The 6,504-nt window shown below is 39.5% G+C and overlaps 1 pseudogene; it reads left to right on the plus strand.

Annotated features, from left to right (window-relative positions):
- Positions 1–690: 690 nt before the first annotated feature.
- Positions 691–4,075, plus strand: LOC116741226 (annotated as a pseudogene).
- Positions 4,076–6,504: the final 2,429 nt, after the last annotated feature.

The following is a 6,504-nucleotide window of genomic DNA, read 5'->3' on the forward strand; positions in this document are numbered from 1 at the left end:
TAACTAGGGCTCTGGTAGAAATTTATGATGGTGATGATGTTTTATTGAAGTATGGTTGATTTACAATATTACATTAGTTTCAGAGGTACAGCATAGTGATTCAGTATTTTTACAGATTATACTCCATTGAAAGTTATTATAGGGCTTCCTGGTGGTGCAGTGGTTGAGAGTCCACCTGCCAATGCAGGGGACACAGGTTCAAGCCCTGGTCCGGGAAGATCCCTCATGCCACAGAGCAACTAAGCCCACGCTCCACAACAAAAGAAGACACCTCAGTGAGAAGCCTGCACACCACAATGAAGAGTAGCCCTGCTCGCTGCAACTAGAAAAAGCCTGTGTGGAGCAGCAAAGTCCCAACGCAGCCAAAAATAAATAAAAATAAAATAAATCAATTTATTTAAAAAATTATTATAAGGTAATGGCTGTAATTCCCTGTGCTACACAATATATCCTTGTTGTTTATCTATTTTATACATAGTAGTTGGTGTCTCTTAACCCCATACCTAACTTTCCACTCTCCTCTTCCCTTTCCCCTTTGCTAACCACTAGTTTGTTTTCTATACCTGTGAGTCTGTTTCTAATAATTCATTAGTATTATTTTTTAGATTACACATAAGTGATATCATACAGTGTTTGTATTTCTCTGTCTGACTTATTTCACTAAGCATAATATTCTCTAGGTCCATCCATGTTACTGCAAATGGCAGAATTTCATTCTTTTTTATGTCTGAGTAATATTCCTTTGTATATATATGCTATATCTTCTTTGTCCATTATCTGTTGATGGGCATTTTGATTGCTTCCATATCTTGGCTATTGTAAATAGTGCTGCTACAAACATTCGGTGCATGTATTTAATTATTTGGTTTTAATATGAGTGCACATTATACTTTATATCTGTATCATTCATTTTGGCATTCTGTGATATAATGGAGAAACTATTAGATGGGGAGTCAATAGGCCCTAGTTTCAAGAAGTGGTCCACTCCTTACTAGATGCATGACTTTGGGAGAGGCATTACATGAGAGGTTTTCAACATGTGATCCATAAACCCCTGAAGATCCCCCAAGCTTTCAAGGTAACTTGGAGACCAAAATGAGTTTCATAATAATATTAAGCCTTTGTTTGCCTTTTTTCACCATCATGTTGACATTTGTACTGAAGTAATGGTGGGTAAACTCTTTGCACCTTGACAGAAAACAAGGCAGTAGTACCAAACTGTACTAGTGGTCATTTGTATTTGTATTTCTCACTGCCATACACTTGGAGGGAGTTCAGTTTCACTTAAAAGTGTTCTTGATTAGGAAATAAAAATTATTAATTATATTAAAGCTTGACGATTGTGAACATATCTTTTAAAAATGCTGTGTCAAAAATAGGAAGTATGCATAAAGCACTTCTGCTGCATATCACAAAATGATGAATGTCTAAAAAACAGAAAGTTAGACAAAATGAGATGGCAGAGAAACATGTTCCAGACAAAGGAACAAGATAAAACCCCAGGAAAACAACTACATGAAGTGGAGATAGGCAACCTTCTAGAAAGAGAGTTCAGAATAATGATAGTGAAGATTATCCAGGACCTTGGAAAAAGAATGGAGGCAAAGATTGAGAAGATGCAAGAAGTGTTTAACAAAGACCTAGAAGAATTAAAGAACAAACAAACAGAGATGAACAATACAATAACTGAAATGAAAACTATACTAGAAGGAATCAATAGCAGAATAACTGAGGCAGAAGAACGGATAAGTGACCTGGAAGACAGAATGGTGGAACTCACTGCCACAGAACAGAATAAAGAAAAAAGAATGAAAAGAAATGAAGATAGCCTAAGAGACCTCTGGGACAACATTAAATGCAACAACATTCGTATTATAGGGGTCCCAGAAGGAGAAGAGAGAGAGCAAGGACCTGAGAAAATATTTGAAGAGATTATAGTTGAAAACCTCCCTAACATGGTAAAGGAAATAGTCACCCAAGTACAGGAAGCAAAAAGAGTCCCAGCAGGATAAACCCAAGGAGAAACAGGCCAAAACACACAGTAATCAAATTGCAAAAATTAAGGACAAAGAAAAATTATTAAAAGCAACAAGGGAAAAATGACAAATAGCATACAAGGGAACTCCCATAAGGTTAACAGCTGATTTCTCAGCAGAAACTCTACAAGACAGAAGGAAGTGGCATGATATATTTAAAGTGATGAAAGGGAAGAACCTAAAACCAAGATTACTCGGCAAGGATCTCATTCAGATTCAATGGAGAAATCAAAAGCTTTACAGACAAACAAAAGCTAAAAGAATTCAGCACCACCAAACCAGCTCTACCACAAATGCTAAAGGAACTTCTCTAAGTGGGAAACACAAGAGAAGAAAGGGACCTACAAAAACAAACCCATAACAATTAAGAAAATGGTAATAGGAACATACATATCGATAATTACCTTAAATGTGAATGGATTAAATGCTCTAGCCAAAAGACACAGGCTTGCTGAATGGATACAAAAACAAGACCCATGTATATGCTGTCTACAAGAGACCCACTTCAGACGTAGGACACATACAGACTGAAAGTGAGGGGATGGAAAAAGATATTCCATGCAAATGGAAATCAAAAGAAAGCTGGAGTAGCAATACTCATATCGATAAAGTAGACTTTAAAAATAAAGAATGTTACAAGAGATAAGGAAGGACACTAAATAATGATTAAGGGATCAATCCAAGACGTTTTAACAATTATAAATATATATGCATCCAACACAGGAGCACCTCAATACATAAGGCAAATGCTAACAGCTATAAAAGAGGAAATTGGACCGCAAGCAAGGGGTGGGGGCTGCTGGGGTAAGGAGGAGGGAAGGAGGTAACCAACCAAGTCGCCTCCACCCCCCACCCCCACCCACCCCTGACCTGGTTTACGGCTCCACCCTCAGGCTCCAGTGCAGCTGCTGATTGGCTGCTAAAGGCTTGGTCCCATCCCAGTGACCCCAAAGTGCTGAAGGGAGAGTGCAGGGGTGGTCCAGTGCAAAGTGCATCCCAAAAGTCCCCTGCCTGGATTCCCCGCGGCTGGCACATCAGACAGTGAATGACCCAGGACCTTGCTGCCCCAAGACCTCCCATGTCCCCCTGTATCTGGGAGACTCCAGCCCGGAATGCAGCAGCCCCCTGCTCCCAAGCCCTCAGACGGGACTGCCCCCCAACCCGAGCCCGGACTTCCTCCCTGCACCCCTGCCCTGAGGCTGCCCGTAGGCCAGGACTGCCACCTCCAGTCTGCTCAGCAGTCTAGATGCTCGCAGGGCTGGGGCTGTGAGGCATCATGAAGGATCAAGGACACCCGTGTCCGGCCCTGCCTGGGCTGTTTCTTCAATCGAGAAGTTGGTGAGTGTGGAGGAGGAGGCTGAAAGAAGTAAGAGAAGCAGCAGCTGAGAAGACAGGTTTGAAGTGGCTAGGGGAAGCGAGAGAGCAGGAACGGGGCTACCCACCCACCAGAGAAGCAGCAGAGAGCCTCTGACCAGTATCCTCCATAAAGACAATCTGTCAGATTGAAGTTTAAGCATCTAATTCATGGGATCACATTTCTGCTGCTGTATTTTGTTGCTGCCTCTGAAAATGCACTAAAGGTTAAGAAAGAGCTCACTGACACCGGAATCTGGACACTCCTACTGGAGTTCAAGGCTGAGGTTGACCAGCTCAATGATAAAGGTACAAGGCCACTTCAGCTCACCATTATCCAAGAGATGTCAAGCTGTGTGAAAATACTCCTGGGCCACAATGCCAACATCAACATTCAGAAGGGTTTCCTGTTGCGATATGCTGTGATAAAAAGCAATCACTCTTATTGCCGAATGTTCCTTCAGAGAGGAGCAGACACAAACTTGGGTCGCTTAGAAGATGGACAGACTCCTTTACATTTGTCTGCCCTTAGGGATGATGTGCTTTGTGCACGGGTGTTATATAATTATGGAGCAGACACAAACACAAGGAACTATGAAGGATAGACCCCACTGGCTGTTTCAATAAGCATTTCTGGAAGTAATCAACCATGTTTGCATTTCTTACAAGAAGTCACAGGTATATAATTTAATTATTACTATTATTACATTAAAAACAATGTTTGCATCTTCAAAAAAACAAAAAACAACAAAAAGGAGGAAATCGACAGTAACACAGTAATAGTGGGGGACTTTCACCTCACTTACACCAATGGACAGATCATCCAGACAGAAAATTAATAAGGAAAACACAAGCTTTAAATGACACAATAGACCAGATAGATTTAATTGATATTTATAGGACATTCCATCCAAAAACAGCAGATTACACTTTCTTCTCAAGTGCACATGGAATATTCTCCAGGATAGAAAACATCTTGGGTCACAAATCAAGCCTCGGAAAATTTAAGAAAAATTGAAATCATATCAAGCATATTTTCTGACAACAACACTATGAGATTAGCAATAAATTACAGGGAAAAAAATGTAAAAAACACAAACACATGGAGGCTAAACAATACATTACTAAATAACCAAGAGATCACTGGAGGAATCAAAGAGGAAATCAGGGCTTCCCTCGTGGTGCACTGGTTGAGAGTCCGCCTGCTGATGCAGGGGACACGGGTTTGTGCCCCATTCTGGGAAGATCCCACATGCCGCGGAGCAGCTGGGCCTGTGAGCCATGGCTGCTGAGCCTGCGTGTCTGGAGCCTGGGCTCCGCAATGGGAGAGGCCACAACAGTGAGAGGCCCACATACCACAAAAAAAAAAAAAAAGAGGAAATCAAAAAATACCTAGAGACAAATGACAATGAAAACATGATGATCCAAAACCTATGGGATGCAGCAAAAGCAGTTCTAAGAGGGAAGTTTATAGCAATAGCATCCTACCTCAAGAAACAAGAAACATCTCAAATAAACAATCTAAATTTACACCTAAAGGAACTAGAGAAAGAAAAACAAACAAAACTCAAAGTTAGTAGAAGGAAAGAAATCATAAAGACAAGAGCAGAAATAAATGAAATAGAAACAAAGGAAACAATAGCAAAGATCAATAAAACTAAAAGCTGATTCTCTAAGAAGAAAAACAAAATTGATAAAACTTTAGCTAGACTCATCAAGAAAAAGAGGGAGAGAACTCAAATCAATAAAATTAGAAAAGAAATAGAAGTTACAATGGACACTGCAGAAATACAAAGCATCACAAGAGACTACTAAAAGCAACTCTATGCCAATAAAATGGACAACCTGGAAGAAAGGGACAAATTCTTAGCTATAACCTTCTAAGACTGAACCAGGAAGAAATAGAAAATATGAACAGACCAATCACAAGTAATGAAATTGACACTGTGATTAAAACTCTTCCAACAAACAAAAGTCCAGGACCAGATGGCTTCACAGGTGAATTCTATCAAATATTTAGAGAAGAGCTAACACCCATCCTTCTCAAACTCTTCCAAAAAATTGTGGAGGAAGGAACACTCCCAAACTCATTCTATGAGGCCACCATCACCCTGATACCAAAACCAGACAAAGATACTCCAAAAAAAGAAAATTACAGACCAATATCACTGATGAATATAGATGCAAAAATCCTCATCAAAATACTAGCAAACAGAATCCAACAACACATTAAAAGGATCGTACACCATGATCAAGTGGGATTCATCACAGGGATGCAAGGATTCTTCAATATATGCAAGTCAATCAATGTGATACACCATATTAACAAACTGAAGAATAAAAACCGTATGATCATCTCAATAGATGCAGAAAAAGCTTTTGACAAAATTCAACACCCATTTATGATAAAAAAACTCTCCAGAAAGTGGGCAGAGAGGGAACCTACCTCAACTTAAAAAGGCCATATATGACAAACCCATAGCAAACATCATTCTCAATGGTGAAAAACTGAAAGCATTTCCTCTAAGATCAGGAACAAGACAAGGATGTCCACACTCACCGCTATTATTCAGCAGTTTTGGAAGTCCTAGCCTTGGCAATCAGAGAAGAAAAACAAATAAAAGGAATACAAATTGGAAAAGAAGAAGTATAACTGTCACTGTTTGCAGATGACATGTTACTATACATAGAGAATCCTAAAGATGCCACCAGAAAACTACTAGAGCTAATCAATGAACTTGGTAAAGTTGCAGGATACAAAATTAATGCACAGAAAGCTGTTGCATTCCTATACACTAATGATGAAAAATCTGGAAGAGAAATTAAGGAAACACTCCCATTTACCATTGCAACCAAAAGAATACAATACCTAGGAATAAACCTACCTAGGGAGACAAAAGACCTGTATACAGAAAACTATAAGACACTGATGAAAGAAATCAAAGATGATACCAACAGATGGAGAGATATACCATGTTCTTGGATTGGAAGAATCAACATTGTGAAAAGGACTATACCACCCAAAGCAATCTACAGATTCAATGCAATCCCTATCAAATTACCAATGGCATTTTTTACAGAACTAGAACAAATAATCTTAAAATTTGTATGGAAA

This window comes from Phocoena sinus, chromosome 16, assembly GCF_008692025.1.
Source record: "Phocoena sinus isolate mPhoSin1 chromosome 16, mPhoSin1.pri, whole genome shotgun sequence".
NCBI classification, from domain to species: Eukaryota; Metazoa; Chordata; class Mammalia; order Artiodactyla; family Phocoenidae; genus Phocoena; species Phocoena sinus.